The sequence below is a fragment of the Elephas maximus genome, chromosome 3, assembly GCF_024166365.1.
Source record: "Elephas maximus indicus isolate mEleMax1 chromosome 3, mEleMax1 primary haplotype, whole genome shotgun sequence".
In the NCBI taxonomy this organism is placed as follows: domain Eukaryota; kingdom Metazoa; phylum Chordata; class Mammalia; order Proboscidea; family Elephantidae; genus Elephas; species Elephas maximus.
Window position 1 is genome coordinate 103,533,243 of NC_064821.1, and position 21,506 is coordinate 103,554,748.

The 21,506-nt window shown below is 41.0% G+C and overlaps 1 long non-coding RNA gene across 1 annotated transcript in view; it reads left to right on the forward strand.

Moving 5' to 3' along the window:
- LOC126071735 (uncharacterized) overlaps nt 1-21,506 on the forward strand; it is a 46,554-nt gene that overhangs the window by 13,630 nt on the left and 11,418 nt on the right. Inside the window, exon 2 of the long non-coding RNA XR_007516374.1 lies at nt 14,260-14,332. This is a non-coding gene — a long non-coding RNA (uncharacterized LOC126071735). The remainder of the gene's footprint in view (nt 1-14,259; nt 14,333-21,506) is intronic.

The following is a 21,506-nucleotide window of genomic DNA, read 5'->3' on the forward strand; positions in this document are numbered from 1 at the left end:
GCACCAACACCCTCAGCCATCTGAAGGTTTCTGGGAAACGAGAAGTTCCTCCCCCTGGAAGTGTTGGTAAGTCTAGCTTTCTTCTGGCTATAACACTGTCTGTACTTTGTGACCCAGTAACTCCACTCTGGGGATATTAGCCCAAGGAAAAAATCCAAAAGAAAACAGTCATTTATACTCAGATGTTACATGTTTACAGCTGTGTCATCTTCAATCATAAACACTCAAAGGAGAAACAATCCAAATGCCTAGCAATGGTGCACATGGGAGGGACGGGAGGGCAGGCTGTTCTGTAAGCACGCTTGGGAATGGCTAGGGCTGTCTCTGGGCTGGGAACAGGTCATAATGTGTGGAAAGTGCCTGGCTGGGAAGTCAGGAAACATGGGTCTCATTCCAGCTCTGCCCCTCTAGACTGGATCCCCTTGGGTAAGCCCATTCCCACCTGAAGGCTTCAGGTTCTTCTGCAATCTGTAAGCTTTGACATTGAATCTGTGCTCCTTGGTGCCCGGAATTCTCCAAGCATAAGAATAAAGCCTACCTTTCCACACAGAGGGGTAAGACTCAAAACACAAAGACCCTGAGAAGGGTGTTATGGAGACGGAAATTCAAGCTGAGCCGACAGTAACTACAGGGAGTGAGCGGAGAGAAAAAGAACATGTATTGAACTCATGTTCTCTGCAGGCTGTGATACTAATAAAAGCTATTGTTTACTCAGTGCTTGCTGTTGGCCAGATGCTGTTTTAAGTGCTTTATATGAATTAGCTCACTTAATCCTCACATCAACACTATAAAGTAAAAGTTATTATTCCCCATTTTCCAGTTAAGGTTCAGAAAGATTTAGTTGCTTGTCCAAAGTCCCTCTGCTATAAGAGTCGAACTCTCACAGTCTAACATCGGAGGTCACATGCTTTAACCCAGTCATTCTCATGATGAACAACGGCCCCAGGATCACCCGTGAATTTGTAAGGAAGGCAGTGCTACCCAGACCTACTGAATCAGAAACTTGAAGTGGGGTCCAGCAATCTCTGTTTTAATAAGCCCGCTTCCCCCAGGTGATTCTGATGCACTATACATTTCTAGAGCCACTGCTGTAACCCATGTTGCCACTTGCTGTATTTAGTAGTCCTTATAACAATCCTTAAGGAGCCCTGGTGGAACAGTGGTTAAAGCCATTAACTACTAACCCAAAGGTCGTTGGTTTGAAACCACCAGACACTCCTTGGGAGAAAGATGTGGCAGTCTGCTTCTGCAGAGATTTATAGCCTTGGAGATCCTACAGACTCACTGTGAGTTGGAATTGACTTGACGGTATTGGGTTTTTGGGGGTTTATAACAATCCTTAAGTAGCCCTAGTGGCGCAGTAGTTAAGGGGCTTGGCTGCTAACCAAAATGTTGGTCATTTGAACCCACCAACCACTCTGCGGGAGAAAGATGTGGCAGTCTGCCTCCCTAAAGATTACAGCCTTGGAAACCCTATGGGAGTAGCTCTACTCTGCCCTGTAGGCTTGCTATGAGTAAGAATCCACTTGACCCCATTGAGTATAACAATCCTTAGAAGTAGGTATAACCCACACCATTGTATAGCTGAGATTACTGAGGCTCAACATAGTTGAATAATTTGCTTTCCCGTAGACAAACAGCTAGAAAATAGCAGAGCCAGAATTTGAACCCAAGTGTACTGATGCATGAGCCCCAGTTCTTTCCACTACACCATGCCCAGGTTCACTACCTCTGTAACCAAGCCACCAGGTGTCATTGTGCCAACTGACTCATGGTCACCTCATGTGTGTCAGAGTAGAACTGTGCTCCTGACAGTTTTCAGTGCCTGATTTTTCTAAAGTGGATCACCATGCCTTTTTTCTGAGGTGCCTCTGTGGAGATTCAAACCTCTAACTGTTCAGTAAGCAGCCAAGTGTGTTTTCCCTTTGTGCTACCCAAGTGTGCTTTCCCTTCAGTGTGTCTGTACAAGTCCGTTTATCTGGAAGTAGAGAAGGGGGAGGAAAGAGAGCAGCAACACACCCCTGATGTGGGTGGGGACTAAGGGGAGGGGGAAGAAAGAGGAGGCACATGGGAAAATTAGCCAACCTGATCTCTGGTCATTGTGCCCCTGGGCTGGTGGCAGCTTCTTGGTTCTGGCAGGTTGGCTAGCCTTGTGTGGGCTGGGACCCTGATTTTCCTGGGTCTCACAGCACAGAGCCTATTTTTAGTTCAGCCCTGATGGGACACGTTTGCTGAGTGTTGCCAATTCACAAGAACAGTCACACCCTGATAGGCAAGCTCCTGTTTGGCTCAGAGACCATGCAGGGCTGCCTGGGCAGGCACCTAGCCTCCACCCAGATGCTGGACACACCTGGACCAGCCCGAAGTGGAGAGAAAGGGATTCCAGGGAAGCCAGGCCATGTCACAGCCCTTCTCTGGTCCCAGGGTGCCGTGGCTGAGTAGGCCCTCAGAAATCAGACATCCAGAGGCAGGCTGTGATTTGACCCAGGTCAGCAGCCAGTTGGTGGTAAGAAGGGAATCAGGATCCCAGGCTTCTCTTTCCCTATGTAACATAGACCATCATTAGGTTCTACAATATGTTTGTTTATTTATCTTCTGTCTGATTATGCTAAAAAAAAAAAAAAAGCTCAGGGAATACCAGTGACCATTGTAACAGATGGAGCTTCTCTGGAGGCAGTTTGCAAACAGAGACAGCAACCTGGAGGCCCCAGGAGATGATTTTCTATGGACAGCAATAGCAATCCAGTAAAAACTAGTAAAGGGAGCAAAGGTTATGGCTCCTGGTCACAATTATAGGCAATATTTTTTTGTTAATTTCCCCTACTCCCCCCCACAAGTGTTAAACATTTCTTGCCCTTTGTTATCTAGTATTTCATCACAATTTATGCAAGACAGAAAAGGCCCCAGAGATGTTCTATTATTATTAATTATAGAGATGGTAGTAATGATAACTGCTACATTAGGCATCAGGCTGTGCATTTTGCACTCATCAGCTCGTTTAAACCTCACAATAATCTCATGAGGTGGGAAATATTAGCCCTGTTGGAGAAATGAAGGCTCAGAGAGTGTATACCACTTGCCCAAGGCCACACAGCTAGTAAGTGTAAGAGCCAAGCCTAACTCCAAAGCATGGGAGCTTAACCATATGGCCCAACTGCTCTAGAAAAGAGGAGACTAGTTGGAAAGGCAGGGGACAGACAGACAGACACACAGGTGTAAGAATTGCCTTCAGATAGCAAATGGGTTCTCTTGTAGAATGAGGAATAAGGAACACCTGTTCCTTACCAGAACCAGAACTGTTGGATAAAAGGTGCAAGGATACAAACATCTTTCAGTGTAAGAAATGAGCATTGTTGACTCATGGAGTTAGGCACCTCAGATGGGAGCCACCAAAACAAGATCTGTGCAAGCAGAAGTTGGAAGATGGTTCATCTAGGACAGGGTAGGAGAGAGAGTTGGACTAGATGATCTCTAAGATCCAGAGGGCAGTAGTTTAGTGATAGAGTACTTGCTTTCCATGCAGGAGACACAGATTCAGTTCCCAGCCACTGCACCACACGTGTAGCCGCCACCTGTCCATCAGTGGAGGCTTGTGTATTGTTATGACACTGAACAAGTTTCAACAGAACTTCCAGACTAAAAAGAACTAGGAAGAAAGGCCTGGTGATCTACTTCCTAAAATTAGCCAATGAAAACCACATAGGATCACAAGGGATCCACAATGGATCATGAAAATGGAACAGAGTCTGGCAGTGTTTCTGTTCTGTTGTGCACGGGATCAATGGCAGATAACAACAACAAGATCATTTATGGCTCTGAAAGGTTACAATTTTCAAAAGTTTAAGCTTGAGGGTATATACCACACTCAATAGTTCTTCACACTGCCCTGGAGCACCCAGCACAAGCATGGCTCAGCAATGGGGATAACATGTTTTCTCTGGCATGGCTTTCCAGTGATGAAATCAACTTATTCTGCATGGTTGCTCTTTCTTTGCCACACTGACAGGTTTCTACTCCAGCAAATGGTAACCCAGAGTAAAGTCCTCATTTTCCAGTCTCTCTAGACCCTAGGTATGTCAAAGTGTTTCCGAAACCAAACCCATTGCCATCAAGTCAATTCTGACTCGTAGTGACCCTTCAGCACGAACTGCCCCATAGGGTTTCCAAGGCTGTAAATCTTTATGGAAGCATACTACCACATCTTTCTTCTGCAGAGCAGCTGGTGGGTTAAAACTGCCAACCTTTGGGTTAGCAGCTGAGTGCTACCAGGGCTCCTTACAAAGTGACTAAGACCTGGGTAATTGGGAGTAAACAGATTGGAATGTGCAAATCCCAAGAAGTACCCTTAAAAGGGAGAGAGCGCCCATCCCTGCCCCTCTTCTGCCACTCTGCTGCCTGCAAATAGGTATGAAGGTTAAAGTTGCTCCTGAAGTGGAAGGCGTATGAGTGGGTAGGGTGCAAAGTGGGTATAAGGCAGGAATGGTAGATTTTTGGAAAATGTCAAACTAAGGAGCTCTTTTCTAGTCTGAAGGACAGAGGGAGGCCTGGAAGATTTTTGAGTAGGAGAGTGAGGTGTTTGAGCAGCCATCTTAAATCATGAGGTAAAAACTATGAGCTGAGAATAGTAGAGCAGTAAGATAGAGCTTGGGTCTGACAACCAGGGAGGTGCCGTACTAGGTCAGTGCTGCCCTATGTAACATGAGAGAGAAAGAAGCTTTACTGTCATTTGAGTTTCCTATTACTCCTTGGTGGTGTAGTGGTTAAGAGCCAGAATTGTCTCGAGGGCAATGGGTTTTTTTTTTTTTTTTTTAAATGGCTCCCCAAAAAACCAAAAGCCTGTTGCTGTCAAGTTGATTCTGACTCATAGCAATCCTATAGGACAGAGTGGAATTGCCCCATTTGGTTTCCAAGGAGCGCCTGGTGGATTCGAACTGCCAGCTTTTGGTTAGCAGCCATAGCTCTTAACTACTGTGCCACCAGGGTTTCCTTATGACTCCCAGAAGGACCCAATTCTAATTCTTACAGAGTAGGAAAACTTCTGAACAACCAAATAAGGAAATGATTGTGAAGGTAAACCTGAAAGGGCTATTGTGATGTAAATAATTATAGAAGAAGAGGAAGAAGGGAAGGAGGAGGGAGAAAAGAAGGATGAGAAAGAGGAGGAAAGGAGATGAAAAAGGAGAGCAGGAGAAGATGGGAAGGAGGAGAAGGAAGAACAGATGCAAGAAGGAAGAAGAGGAGGAGGAGAAAGAAGGAGGAGAGAAGATGATGAAGATGAAAACAAAGAAAGAAGAATAACAGCAATAGCAGCAGGAGCAGTGACAACAAATGGCAATGATGATGATAATGACAAGAATGTCCCCTTTGCTGCAATATTCCCAATACTCAAGACAGAAAGAACTCTACATTTCCATTGCCACTGTCTTAGTCAATATGCTCATTACATCTCACCTGAAGTGTTGGGTCACCTCTCTATTTGGTGTCTGTCTCTAGTTTCTCCTTCCCTCTCCTCTGATCCATCCTGCAGACCATTGCCAGTAATCAATATCATTCCCTTGATCAAAAACTTCCCAGGCCTCCTTTTGTCCTTCGGATTAGAAAAAGGCTCCTCAGTTTGACATTTGCCAGAACTCTACCATTTCTGCTTTATACCCGCTTCTCACCCTACTCCTTCACACAGCTTCCATTTCAGAGACAGTAAATTATTCACCACTCTGCAGTTATGAAGGCCAATTTCCTGCCTCTGTCCCTTTGCTTGCACTGGTTTCTCCATCTGGGGTGCTCTTTGCCTTCCTCTCTACCTGCTGACACCTCATCTGCCCTTGATGGCTTCAGTCAAATGCCCTCTTCTCCATGAATAATTCTCAGCTCTCCTTGCTCCAGCTGGAATCATTTTCCAAAAGCCCACAGATTTTCTACTGCATAAGACTGCCTCTTTGGACTCTTAAAACCTGTCATGGCAAAAGGACTTAACAACAGCCAGAGTGGGAGGAGGAGAAGAAGGAGGGAGTGGCCATTTTTGGTACACTGATTAGGACTTGTCACTGTCCAAACTTCATACAGGGTTCCTCAGTGCCTCTTGGTCCAAACCCCCAGTGTGACACTCAAGGTGTCCCCATGATCTGGTTTTTTCGGACTCTTTATTCCTGTGAAGATGTCCAATCCAGGTAAACTAAATGGTATAACCCAAGACTTTCCATCTCTGAGATTTTGTTGCTCTGTAACCTCCAAACATAATCTTCTCTTCCTGCATCAACACTACCCATTTCTCAAATCTCTGTTCCAGTTTGCCTCCATCATGAAGCTTTCCTGATTCTTTCAGTCACATATCATCTCTCCCTCTTTTGAATCACCTCCTATCTCACAGAGCACACATCATGTTCTTACCTCTGTTTTAGAGATCTGAGTTTTTATATCCAACCCCCCTCCCTGATGCCCCTTGCTAGACTGCAAAGATCATGGAGTTTTGGAACTAGACTGACTTGGCATCGAACATGTTATTAACCTCACTCAGCCTCGGTTTCCCTATCTATAAAATGGGGATACAAATACATACCTCACAGAGTGGTTGCAAACTGGTACTCGAAGTGAGGCTAGCATCACCTGCCCGGGAGAATGCAACAGCAGCACAGGACTTAGCACAAAGGATATATTTACCAAGGGCTGGGTAAATGGCTGACCTGTTGAATTTGAGGCTTATGAAGGAAACCACATCCTTTGGGCTTAGCTGGAAGTTACTGTTTACAACTGTATAAATTAAATGAGCATTGTCGTGATCTTGGCAACACTTAAACAAGATGGACTTGACTATGTAGTGGAGGGGAAACACTGTAATTTCCAGGAGTAGAAAGGCAACATAACCTTGGGTCTAGAGAGCCAGGTAACCTCAGGCAAAAGACTCCTTAAATGCTCTGTGAGTGCCCTGGGACAGACCAGCACTCTGGGATAACCTGAGCTTCCTCGTCTCCGAGAAACTTTTGAGAGCAGTGTGGAAGTCCTCATTGACCTGGTGTGACTAGACCAACAGGAGCAGCTTTAGATGAGCAGTCTTAGAAGATCTCAGGAGATATGAGCCAACTGTCCCCCAGTACTCTGTGCTGGTTACATACCACCCAGGGAGCTGGGTTCATTCAGAGCCCCATGCTGTGAGATGAACTCTAGGCTTGAGAAGAGGGAGGCAGGCTGGTGGGAGGACTAAGATCCCACCCTCTGGAAGAGTTCATTGCGCTGGGGTATAGTGTCTGAGGAAAGGAGGTTTAGGTGACATAGGACATGGTATTCCATATTCAATGAGCTGTCATAGGGACATAAATGAATGAAGTGTGCCAAATGCAAGAGACAGTCAGGACTGATAAGAATATACTCAGCAGCAGATGAGTATACCTGACAGTTGCATACAGGGATATGGGCCCACCATTGCCCAATCATCCAGTTTTTCCTAATATATGAATCTGGGTTTTCTTATGAAATTTCATAATATTTAATTTTCACAACTAATTAAATAATTTTCTACACCAGCCAACACTGTGCAGGGCAAACACATCTGTAGGAAATGAGCTCCCTGGAATGACAGTTTGCAATCTTTGAATAAGATGGTCTCTAGAGTTGCTTTTGGATCTAACACTATCTGGTTATAAATGACCCATAAATTTGGGATTGGTTGACTCCAATAGTGAGTGACATCATCACATGCCCTGGAAAAACATGCTGTGTTATATCTCTTTGGTGCTCGCCGTTATTGCCTCCATCAGCCAAAGCAGAGAGGTTGAGGGCACAGAGACTAGAGTCAGACCTGGGTTCAAATCCCAGCTCTGCCATTAGTTACATGATGTTGGCAAGTGATTTAACCTCATAGTCTTCAACTGCTGTTTAAACACTAGCTGGATTTGTTGAGTTTCCTATGAATCACACACTGTTCTAAGTTCTTTTTTATTAATTACTTTAATTCAGAAACTCCATAAGGTAGGCAAAATTACCATTACTCCCATTGCACAGAGGAGAAAACTGAGGTACAGAAAGATAACTAGCAAGTAGAGAACTGAGATCTAAACTCAGACATTCTAGTCACAGGGTCTATGCTCTGAACCACTTCACCATATCTGAGAAATGGGGACTACCTTGGGACCCCCCAGGGTGCTCATGAGGGCTAAACACGATGACACATGTAAAATAATCAGCTCAGTGCCTGCACTTACTAACAACACATTAAAATTATTATTGTTATTATTATTAACCATTTACTGTGTCCATCCTCACTCTCTCCTCCTCCTCTTCTTTCTCTTTGTGTCTGTCTCTCCCTCTCTCTCTCCTCTATTTGTGTAGAAAAATTATTCCAACACCCAGATCCCCAAAAATATCCTTTTTATTTATCCTCAAACCTTATAATTATTGGCTTATTATCGTTCACTTTTCTATTCCTTGCAGTCCCTCCGCAGCCCCTCCCCAGCCTTTTTTTGTTTAACCTTAGGGATTATTTATCAGGTAAATATATCATGAGGTAATGTTTTAATAACACATTTCCCATCAGATAAGTGGCTATTACGTATTCCCTGTAACCTGCCATGCTCTATGGTAAATATTACCCTAAAAAGGAAATTCATGACTCATAATTAACTGAACAGCCAGCTGGGAAGCTGAGGAGTCCCTCTGTACAAAAATTATTATTGTTTGATTAATTTTAACTCACCCACTGCCTGAGGGTCCTTTGAGTAATGCTGTACACGTGTAGCGGGCAAACTGGCAGGGACTGATTGGCTGGGGGTGAAGTCAGGGTTATTTAATATCCTATATTTATAATACCTACTTACAAGGGAAAAATCTTCTCTGTTTTATGCAATTACCTCTAATCAGGAATTATCTGGCAGTGCATACACACACCGACACTGGATCCCGTACCCCACTTGCCCCAACAGGCCAAGAGTGATGTTTATCTGCTCTTTTCTCCATCCCAGCAGTGAGCTGGATGGAAGGTGCTTAGGTTTGGCAATTGCTCAGGCTTGGTTTGAAGGCTGGCGTTGTCACTTACTTGCTGTGTAACTTCAGACAAAGTAACAGACTCTGTGAGCCTGGGTTCCCTCCTCCCCCCACCCCCCACCATGGCAACGTCATGAGGATTAAGTCTGCTAAAGTGCCTGGCATTTAGCAAAGTGCTCCAAATATGGTGTTGCTGAGGAGGTTAGAGAAGAATGTGAGACTTGAGGAAATTCTGCTCTAGGACAACAGGGCTATGTTTCTGAGCTTTTGTCTGGAGAAGGACAAGCCCTCTTTGGGGTCCCAGGCACATTTTAGATGCTTCAGGTCTCTATTTGCTTCCTATTGACAGGACTGGTGGTACAGTGGTTAAGAGCTCAGGCTGCTAACCAGAAGGTCAGCAGCTTGAATCCATCAGCCACTCCTCGGAAACCCTATGGGGCAGTTGTACTCTGTCCTATCGGGTTGCTCTGAATCAAAATTGACTCGACGGTAAAGGGGTTTCGATAGGACTGGAAGCAAAGCCTTTTCCACCTAATGACGACAAAACTCAGATTACTTCTTCTTGAGCACCTACAGGGTGTCAGGAACTGAGATGGAGAGGTGCAGGGTCATTTAAAGATGAATATCCTATTGTCCTTGCCCCCAAGGAGCTCACAGGTAGCCAATGATTCTCATGTGCAGTCTCTGAACCACATATATCAGAGTCACCCCTATTCCTGGGCCTTTATCCCAGACTTACTAGACCACAGTCTCTTAAAGTAGGGCCTCAGAGTCTGCATTTTTACAAGTTTCTCCGATTAATCTATGTTCGCTAAGTGTTACGAATTGGATTGTGCCCCTCACCCCACCCAAAAGATATGTTTAAGTTCAATCTCTGGTACCTGTGAATATGACCTTGTTTGGAAATAGGGTCTTTGAAGATGTTAACAGTAAAGTTAACGTAAGTTCATACTGGAGTAGGGTGGGTCCTAATGGAGAGACAGACAGAGGAAGCACAGCCATGTAAAGACACATCTACAGCCCACGGAATGCCTGGGGCTACCAGAAGCTGGGTGGAACGAGAAAGGATCTTACCATAGATATTCAGAGGAAACATGGCCCATCTGACGTGTTGATTGGGACTTCTAGCCTCCAGACTGTGAGACAAATTTCTTTTCTTATACTTCACCAGCTTATGGTATTTCATTATGACAGCCCTAGAAAACGAATGTTCTAAGGTTTGAGAACACCTGCTGGCACGGTGGTTAAGCACTTGGCTGCCAACTGAAAGGCTGGCAGTTCAAGCCCCCCACCAACTCTGCAGAAAGATGTAGCAATCTGCTTCTGTAAAATATTTACAGCCTTGGAACTCTATTGGGTAGTTCTACTCTGTCCCATGGAGTCTCTATGAGTCAGGATCAACTCAATGGCAACAGGTAGCGTAGTAGATCAGCAAGATGCATTGTGCATGGACTATTCATTTCTTCATTCAGTAAATACTTGCTGAGGGTGTCTCTGTGCCAGGAACTGTGCTGAGTGCTTTCTGCATTGTTACACTGAATTCACTCAACTGATCTACACGGCGAGTGCCGGGACCTTTATTTTTCTAGTCAGAGAGTTGAGTAGAGTACACACTTCATGACTGAATATGTTGTATCATAACAGAGGTATATAAAATATGCTCTGAAATTCCAAGAAGGGAGAAATCACATATATTAGGTGGGGTAGTGCAAGCAAAATGTCATCCCAGCATAGTCTTAGATTCCTTCAGGGACAGGCAAGTCACTACCTCAAAAAGAAGCCAGTTGCTCCCAGGCTCCATAGTTACAAGGTGTGGGAATGTAGATGAGCCATTCCATGGAGAGCTGTATATGTCAGTAGGCATGTTTAATATCATGTGTGTTAAAATTAGAAGCAATTGGTAACTTAATAAATATATTCATAGGCACCAAGCAGGATGTGTTGAATTTTTCTTTTTGATTATGAGGGAACAGGAGGTGTTTTTAAAACAAATTATCATTCTTCAACTATTTTGAATCAGTGAGATTCATTTCCTCTAAATAAAACTAAGTCGTTACAGCACTGGTTGTTACAGAGCTATGAACGCAGCGCCTGTCAGATAGACAAGGATTAAAAAGAGAAAGAATATTCAGTGCTGGAAAGGATGTGGTGAAATGAGCATTCTCAGAATCTGCTGAAGTTGATGGGAATGTAAATTGTTACACCCTTTCTGAGGGTTATTTGGAAATATGTATCAAGAATTTGAATAAATATTCATACCCTTGAACTCTGTAATTCTCATTCTGGGTAACTGTCCTATTGAGAAAAGCAGAGACTTGGATAAAGATTTTTAAGTAAGAATGCTGCCCCTCACAGTAATATTTTAATAATGGCATTAAATCAGAAACAGTTTAAATATTCCACAGTAGAGATAAATAGGTAAATCATGGCAAATTCACGTGACAGATGTGAAATAAAATGTCAGCTGCATCAGAGCAGGGATCTTTGCCTCTTTTGTTCACTGCTATATTCTCAGAGCCTATAATAGACACTCATTAAGCCTTTGTTGAATGAGTTTAGCATCACAGTTAGGCATGAGTGCTTTGAAGTTGAGCTGCCTGGCTCTCAATCTGAAGCTGTTAAGACCTTTGCCTCAATATCTTTGTCTGAAAACTGGGATAAACATAGAACCTCTCTCACAGGGTTGTACTAAGGATTAAAGCACATAATTAATTCAGTGGCATGAATATACAAACACTAAATAAATGTTTGCTGCTATTATTATCCATGGGAATTTTATAGATTAAATTTATGTGCTTAAATTCTAACTCCTATACCTGTTGATGTAATCCTGTATGGAAACAGGATTTTCTTTGTTATGTTAATTAGATCATACTCGAGTAGCATGGGTTCAAAATCTAATCACTTCTAAGCTATATAAAGAGCAGAATGGACACAGAGATACAGCTACACAGAGGACAATAGATGCCATGTGAGGATCACCAAGGAACAAAGGAACATCTGGGGTTACCGACAAGGAAGAAACTAACACAGCCAAGACCCTGATTTTGACTTTTAGCCTCCAGAATTTCAGTTTTATAAAGCCACCCACATGTGATATTTCTAGGAAACTAAGAGAGGAGTTATAAGGGAATATCCTCATGGTTAGTAAAAACTAGTATATAGCATGAGATTCAAACATTGCAAGAGACAGTACAAATGTAGTATTTATATATAAAAAATAAGGAGGAAGCTTTCTAACAGTGGTTATCTCCGTGTAGCAGAAAACACCATAATTTTCATGAGCAGATGGTCAATGTGATTCTGAAAGCCTTGTGACCAAAGACTGAGTTTAATACATCTATACCTCAAATTCTACATCCGTAATCTCATGAGGAATCAAAGCAATTCAACAGGGTCTGGGCAAAAAAGAAAGAAAAAATAATAATAAAAAGAAAATTTAAAAAGGCTCACGCTGTAATCAATTATTGTAATGGCAAACAAGAGGAACTTTGAAAATTTTATTTACATCAAGCCATATGTTTAGTGTTGATTCTTGATCTTTGTCTGCTTGTTGATAAGAAGCCCCCAAAATGAAATTTGTTTTTGGCACGCTTCTAGCATTTGTAGAGAACATCTGTGAACCTCAGGGAAAACTCTCTGTCATTTGCTATTTCAAGGTTTTTTCCCTTAAGCAATTTTATGGCTCTAGACAGACCACATGCCAGACCACTTTTCCAGAACTTTATCTAATAACTTCAATTAGATCTTGGGGATCTAAAGATCCCCAAAGGTAATAGTGTTTTCAAAGCCATAAAACCTCCTGGTGGCATGGGCAATCCACACTATTCTGTAGTTGAGAGAGCAATGATAATTTTGGGGGGTAACTTTGTGCTTTAAGGAGCTATAACCTGTTGCCATCAAGTCAATTCTGAGTTTTAGTGGCCCTGTAGGACAGAGTATAACTGCCCCATAGGGTTCCCAAGGCTGTAATCTTTACAGAAACAGACTGCCACATCTTTCTCCTGTGGAGTGGCTAGAGGTTTTGAACTACCAAACTTTAGGTTAGCAGCCAAGCTGTTAGCCACTGTACCACCAAGGTTAGACAGGTTCATATTATGGAATTATAAGTTGTTTCCCAGGCTATAGCCTTAAATGCAACCTGAAAACCCCAAGGCCTATGACAAAACAGCATTTCATTGTCCCATTCCACTGTCCACTGCCGTATTGGAGGTTTGGTGGTCCTAAATTCTTCCTGTGGTTCAAAGATGGGCCATGTGGATGGAGGCTGGAAGAGGAACCAGTCCTGTATATAAAATTCAAATATTAACTACTAACCTTGAGAATGGGAGGCCCCTGGCTTACAGAACATTTATTAACCACAAAACAAGAACTTTTGCTATTTTAAACTATCTAAAAAAAATCAAAAGAAGATTTGGTTAGGTGGCATCCTAGTTAAAATGTAGATTCCCAGGCCCTAGACCAAGAAATTCTTATTCATTTGGCTTAATGTGGCCCCAGATAATCACATTTTTAATAAACATTCCAGGTAAAAAAAACACCAACCTAGGGAAACTTCTTGTTAGGTGAGGAACCCTCGTGGTACACTGCTTAAGCACTTGGCTGCTAACCAAAAGGTCAGTGATTCAAGTCCATCAGGCGCTCCACGGGAGAAAGTGGTGGCAGTCTGCTTCTGTAAAGATTACAGCCTTGGAAACCCTATAGGGTAGTTCTACTCTGTCCTACAGGGTCTCTAGAAGTTGGAATTGATTTGATGGCAACGTTTTTGGTTTTTTGCTTTCCTGTTAGGAAATAAATGTCTTTTACTTGAGAAATGCAGACAGAAACTTTCAGACATGGAGACACTCATTTCAGGACAGGAATGGTGGGAGCAACATGCATTCCCAGGAAACAAAACTTCAGGATGTAAATAATTGGTTCCTGGGAATAACATGTCAGGATGTAAACTGATCATCCCTAGGAAGAATGTGTATAACAAAATCAGTGGGCACCACTCATCTAGGGAGTAAAACTCACTTTTCCCTAGCCAAATGATGACCTTTACATTTCAAAGGACTCCAAAGCTGAAGCTGAGTCAATCATTAACAGCCTACCTTTCCTTTGTTCTCTATGCATAAAGACCTCTAACTCAATAGAGACAGCAGAGTGCTTGCTATTTTTACTTAGTGCTGCCCAGCTTGAGCTGTATTTTTCCTCAATAAAACTCATTTTCTTTCATTTCTTCTTGGACATTTCTGGTGTCAGAATCATAATTTTTAAGGTGCTTTATCTCTGACTTTCCTCAAGGTATTTGGACACAGCCACAGTACTTGCTGACCTCTTTGGGCTCTCCACCAGAAATTCTTGGGAATCATTTAAGGTAAAAACCTCTCAAATCCAAGCTCAATTCCCTTACATTGACAGCTCTTCAAGTTTTATAGTGGCTTTGTTTTGTTTCTTTTAAGTAAAAGTTTGCTGTAACTGTCATTACAAAATGGGGAATGCTGTGTTTAAAGGAGATTTGGGGCCACCCTCTGGGACTGCTATTTACTACATGAACAAGCATTATGGTCTCTTATCATGCATGTTCTTTCTGTCTGGCATAACTTCACTTGAGACAGTTTGAAAAATAAGTGGCCACTTTGGGGTTCTTTTAATCTCTTTAAGTTAACATTTCTGCACAGTAAATTAGAGAACTGAGGCTCCTAGGTTAAACAATCCCAGTGGGATGCCTACTTTGATTGGTATATTGTGGTCTCTAAGAAATATCAAGGCAGTAAAATTGCTTCCCTGCAGGACACTCTATCTAAATTAACTAAGCAGAATAAAAGAATCCCAATGCCAAATTTCAGCTCCCATACCAGCTGCTCCCACTTTACACCCTTCTTTGCCTTCCTGCTCCTCTAATAACACTTTATCTGAACTTCCCTAAAAACAAAACAAACCCAGCATATAAACTCCTGCTGGAAATGCCCTTTAAAATTCACCCCAGCAGTGATGCCAAAGATTCTCCCATATCATTTTGCCCTGTGGGCATGCTCAGAATTACAAAACATTGTGAAAGATTTTTCTAAACTCTCTGAGGACACCTAAAAAATTCCTGAAGAATTTAAAATCCTTGTTGAAGCTTACCAGCCTGGCTTCTCAACTTATACTATGATTACTTGCCCAGGGAAGCCCAATTATAGCTACAGCAGGCAGAATGAAAAGATTTCAAGGACAGTTTAGCCTTAAATATTGACAAAATGGCCACCAAGCTGTTGCAATACTCTCAGGCCATGAGTAAAAAATTGATAGAGGCTACCGCTAAGGCTTTTCCTGAGATGGCTCTTAATCTGCAAGAGAGACCCAGGGTCCTTCCTTATGTTGCCTGTACCAATCCTAACATTGTTCAACCTGAATTACTGAAGTATTGCCAGTCTTTAATCCAGTATTTTAAAGAATATCTTTCACAAATTAGAGAAGACCTTGATGACCAGAAACAAGACTCCCAAAGTTTGCCTAACGTCATCCCAGGAGGATATGTATATTGGAAGAAACACTAAATAAAAGACTCATTAGAGCCTCATTGGAATGGACTACGCTTAGTCCTCTTCACATGTTATGGCACATGTAGAAATATTAACCAAATAAATATATGCAAACTCCCCTAAATGACAGTACCCAGGGGCTTCAACAGATAAATACTAAAATAGCAATGATGAGACAAGTAGAACCTATGACATTCTCATTGCAATGCAAGGAAGTACCTGTGCTATAATAAAATCTGATTGCTGTGTTTATATTCCTGACAATAGTGCTAATATTACACTCTATGTTAATCATATGCAATGTGTACTATCTCGCCTTAATGATCCTGTCCCTTCCTTAACTGATATTATAAGTAATTCGTTTTCTTCTTGGGGTAGATGGTGTAAAAAATTACTACCTTATTTTGGAATCTTTATATTCCTCATCATTTCTATTATTGTAGTTATAAAATGCTGTTTTGCTTTGGTTCAACACATTTTATCCATGAAATGTTGTACTTCAAAACCATTTGACACATCACAAAAAGTCATGCTGGCTTCACAGGCTTTCACCAATGACTGTGTTGTTTAATCACCTCCCTGTTGCTCCCTGGGCATGTTTCGTTTTGATCTCTATCATTCAGTCCTGACTGAGAAATGTTCCTCAGATGTGGCCTTGTCTGTCAAGATGTTCCCCATAAAACCTACCCACCCTGAAGATGAAGTTTATTAGCTTGGCAAGGTGAAGAAAATAAATTTTTTTTAACCAAAGCTCCTCAAGAAAACAGACAAAGTGCTTGCGGAAAAAAGGCTATTCCACCATGGGTGACCAGTACCCCCTAGTACTGGCTTGATCAAAAGGGGGTATCATGGATTGAATTGTGTCCCCTCAAAATATGTATCAACTTGTTTAGCCCATGATTCCCAATAGTGTGTGATTGTCTACCATTTTGTCATTTGATGAGATTTTCCTATGTGTTGTAAATCCTATCACCATTATGTTAATGCGATGGATTATTAGCAGTTATATTGATGAGATCTACAAGATTAGGTAATGTCTTAAGCCAATCTCTTTTGAGATATAAAAAAGGGAAGGAAGCAGGGAGACAAGGGGACCTCATACTACCAAGAAAGCAGCACTGGGAACAGAGCGTGCCCTTTGGACCCACGGTTCCTGTGCTGAAAAGTTCCTTGACCAAGGGAAGACTGAGATCAAGGACCTTCCTCCAGAGCTGTCAGAGAGAGAAAGCCTTCCCCTGGAGCTGGTGCCCTGAATTCAGACTTCTAGCCTACCGGACTGTAAGAGAATAAACTTCTCTTTGTTAAACCCATCTGCTTGTGGTATATCTGTTATAGTATCATTAGAAAATTAAGAAGGGGGAAATACACAGATGGAAATTTTCAAATATAGAGGCACTCATCTCAGGACAGGAATTGTGGAATCAACATGCATTCCCAGCAAGTTAAAGTTCGGGATATAAACAATTTATTCCTGGGAAGAATGTGTCAGGGTGTAAACAATTTATTCCCAGGAAGAGTGTGTATAACAGAATTGGCTGCCACCACTCACCTAGGGAGTAAAACTCATCCCCACCACCCAGCCAAATAACAGACTTTTACATTTCAAAGGACTCCAAAGCTGAAGCTGAGTCAATCATTAACATTCTACCTTTCTTTTGTTCTCTATGCATAAAAACCTCTAACTCAACAGAGATAGAAGAGTGCTTTGTATTTTTACTTAACACTGCCCACCTTGAGCTGTATTATTCGTCAATAAAACTCCTTTTCTTTCATTCCTAACAGAGTATGAGGTTTTCCTCTTTGACAGAGTTATTTTAACAGGTGAATATGGTTATGCAAATGTAGGTGTCAGAGTTCATCTTAATGGGAGAGGTCAAAAAAATAACTAAATTTACATTTTTCTATCTTACAACCTAATAGAACTAAGGCTTTTTCCATTGTTAGTCCTTGTCAGAGCTTGAGTCCTTGAGTTAGAAAGATGACCCCATTGAACTACGCTGGAGCCAAGAAGTGAGGAGGCAGTGAGTTACTGACTCAAGGGGTGGATGAAAAATACTTCCGACATGCTGTCTGATGTTTAGTCTTAAGTGTTTTCTCTTTTGTGATGTGACTTCCCTCCTTTATCAGCAAAACTTTAGTAAAATTCTCTATACAAACCAACATGGTTTTGGTGGTGCTTTGGGAAATGAAAGAAAAAGGAGCATGCTAGGATTTTTCAGTGAAACACATTGGAGAAATTGGAATACCATGAGGATCAGGGGTGGAACAGTGAGAAGCAGGTGAGGATTGAGATAGAGAAGGAATTCATAGAATGAAAGAGCAGGGGTTCATAAGTCAATCTCCGAAAATTGAGTGACCTTCCCTCAAAAACCCTTAAAAAGAGTGCCCTGGGCTTGTGAACTGTCATTTATGTACAATAAATTGCTCTCATTTTAAAGGGACAGTTTAAACAATTTTGAAAAATGTGTGTTGTTGTGTGCTTTTGAGTCAATTCCAACTCCTAGTGACCATATAAGACAGACTAGAACTGCCCCATGGGGTTTCTTAGGCTGTAATCTTTACAGGAACAGATCACTAGGTCTTTTTCCCCAAGGATACACTGATGGGTTCAAACTGCTGAACTTTTGGCTAGCAGCCAAGTACTTAACCATTGCACCACCAGGACTCTTTGAAAAATGTATACACTCATGTAAGTACCACCAAAAATCAAGATATAGAACATGTCCATCAAAAAAGTTTCTTTCTGTCCTTCTGGTCAATCAACCCATGCAGGTTGTAAGCAATCACCAAACAGCCTTTCTAGCTTTGTCTCTTCTAGAGTTTCATATAAATGGACTCATACAATATATATACTTTTGTATATAATGGTATTTTAGGTTTCTCTATGTGTTGTTTCAGTAGATTTATTGATTTGAAGAGTAGTGTTTCCTCGTATCAATATACCAAAATGTATTTTTCCATTTGCCTGTTGATAGTCATTTAAGTTGTTCCAGTTTAGGAATAGTACTAAAAATTTGTTATGAACATTTGTGTGCAAGTGTTCATGTGGACATATGTTTCCATTTCTCTTAGGTAAATTTCTTTAAGCAGAATAGCTGGGTCATAGGAAAGGTATATGCTAAACTTTATAATAAAATGTCTATGTTCCAGAGTAATTGTATAGCTTTTGTTTTATTTCATTACCAGCAACATATGAGAATTTTAATTGTTTTACATCCTTGTCAACATTTATACCACTGATATTTATAAACTCTCTAAGTTTATCCATTTTAATGGTACCTCACTGTGGGTTTAATATATATTTCTGTGATAACTAATAATATTGAGCATTTTCTCACATTTATGTAACTTCTTTTGGAAAATGACTGTTCTAAGTTTTTGTCCACTTCTTATGAATTATAAGAGTTCCTTATATATTCTGGATAATTGTCCTTTGTCAGATTTATGTATTGAAATGTATTTATCAGTCTGAGGAGTTCTGTCTTAGCTAGTGATACTGTACTACAAATACCACATTTATGAGGCTTTAAAGAACAGAAATTTATTTTCTCACAGTCTGGAGGTTAAAAGTCCAAGTCAGGGTCTGACTATTTTATGGATTTCCTTCCTTATTGGCCCCTGTTTTTTTCTTGGTTCTTGGTGATTCTCACATGGCATTTATCTTCCCCAGAATGTGCCCACATCTGTGTATAATCTTCTTTTTTATAACTCAGTTTATTAGGTTTAGGACACACTCTGATGTCTGCTGATACGGCTTCATTAACAGAACAAAGAAAACCCTATTTCTAAACAGGCTTACATCCACAGGTATTGGGGTTAGGATTCCAACAATTATTCTGGGTGGACACAATTCAAACCATAACAGGTGCCTTATTACTATTATTATTTGTGTTGTCTTTGCAAGAGCAAATTTTTAAAATTTTGATTAGGCCCAATTTAGAAATTATGTTCATACTTTTGTGTCCTATTGAGGAAAAAATATTTGCCAACATAAAGGCTGTAAAGATTTTGTTCTATGTTTTCTTCTGGAAGTTTGTACTTTTAGCTTTTACATTTAGATCTATGATCCATTTTAAGTTTTTTTTTTTTTTTTTTGGTGTGGTGTAAATTATGATCTTGTTCCTGATCTTAAGATCACTTTTAAGTATGATGCTAGCTACAAGTTTTCCACAGATGCTCTTTATCGAATTGAGGAGGTTCTCTTCTATTCTTAGGTAATTGAGGGGTTGGTTATTTGTATTTTTAAATAATGAATGGGTATTGAATTTTTTCAAATGTTTTTTATGCATTCATTAATTTTTTTCTTTTTTATTTTATTAGTACGTTAATTACCTTGATTGATTTTTTAATGTTAAACCAACCCAGAATAAACTCCACTCGAGTGTGGTATATTACCCATTTTTATGCTAGTGAATGGATTTTATATGTTCATTTTTTAAAAGATTTTTAAATCTGTGTTCATGAAGACTATTTATATACATTTTTTCTTAGGTTTTTGGTTTCGATATCTAGGTAATGCTAGCTTCATAAAAAGAGTTGTGAAGTATTCTTTCTTCCACTCTATTTTGAGGGTTATTGTAGGGTTGATAATATTTCTTTTTCAATGTTTTTATATAATTTAACTTGGAAATCTGTATTTTTATTTACAAAATAATTTTAATAACAATTACAATTTTCTAACAGATTTAGGGCTATGCAAGTTTTCTATTTCTTCTGGAGTCAGTTTTGGCAATGTACATCTTTCTAGAAATCTGTGTATTTCTCTAAATTACTGAATTTTTTATATTAACATAACAAAGAAAATCCATTCCCAAAAGGCATTATAACCACACATACAGGGGTTAGGATTTACCACACATATTTTGGAGGGGGCACAATTCAATCCATAACATTCCAGCCTTTGGCCCCCCAAAATTCATGTCTTGCCACATGCAAAACACATTCACCCCATCAAATAATCACAAAGGTCTTAAATCAACTCCAAGTCCAAAATCTCATCTTCTGAAATATCTAAATCAAATATAGATGAGACTTTAGGCATATTCCATCATGGGGCAAAATTTCTTTTCATCTGTGAGCCTGTGAAATCTAGAATACAAGTTATCCACTTTCAAAATACAATGGTAGAACAGCCAAAAGGTAGACATTTTCATTACAAATGAGAGAAATTGGAGGGAAAGAAGGAATAACAGGCACCAAGCAAGTCCAAAACCCAGCAGAACAAACTACATTAGGTCTCAAGGCTTGAAAATAATCCTCTGTTCTTTGGGACCAGCTAGAAAGGGCTCTGACCTCCAGATTCTGGGTGTTGGCCATGCTTTTTGGATTCTGGGTGGAGGCTTTTTGGCCCTGGGCTTCAGTTCTGCCTTCTAGGCCCAGAGGTATGGCAACTGTGCTCTCTTGGCTTTTGGCAGCCCCATTCTCCTAGTCCGTCTGAGTGGTGACCCCACCCCCTCACTCTAGCAAGCCTTGTTCTTCTGCCCTTTGGGCAAGGCAGACCCACCTTCTCAGCTTTGGGCAGTAGCCCCATCCCCCTGGCACTCTTGAATGGCAGCCCCATGTTCCAGAATTGAATCGGTGAAGATCAAACTTTTAAACCTAGGAGGCCATGACCTCACCCTTTAAAACCAATGCAGCCCTGCTTCATGTGCCTTCAAAAAGTTTTGCTGATTTCTCACTTGTTCCAGGGATAATCGTTTTCATTTCTTGGAGGCTAATGCATGTAGCTCCTTTGGCCTGTTTTCTGCCTGTAGAATTCCAAGAAGCAGAAAGCAATTTTTACTCTTGTTCTGTCTCTGTCCCCTTCAGACTAAGCTGATGGATTTTCTGCTGTGATAGTTGGTTAGATCCATCAGTCACAACCTTAGTATCTTTAGCAAAAGACTGTGTAGCCATATCCTTGGTAAACATTCTAGGACATGTGTCCTTAGTTTGTACAAGAGAATTTTCCAAATCTTCAAGTTTTGTTTTCATTGTGAACAGTTCATTTTTAAGTCCATCTCTTTCCTCTCCCATTTTACTTTA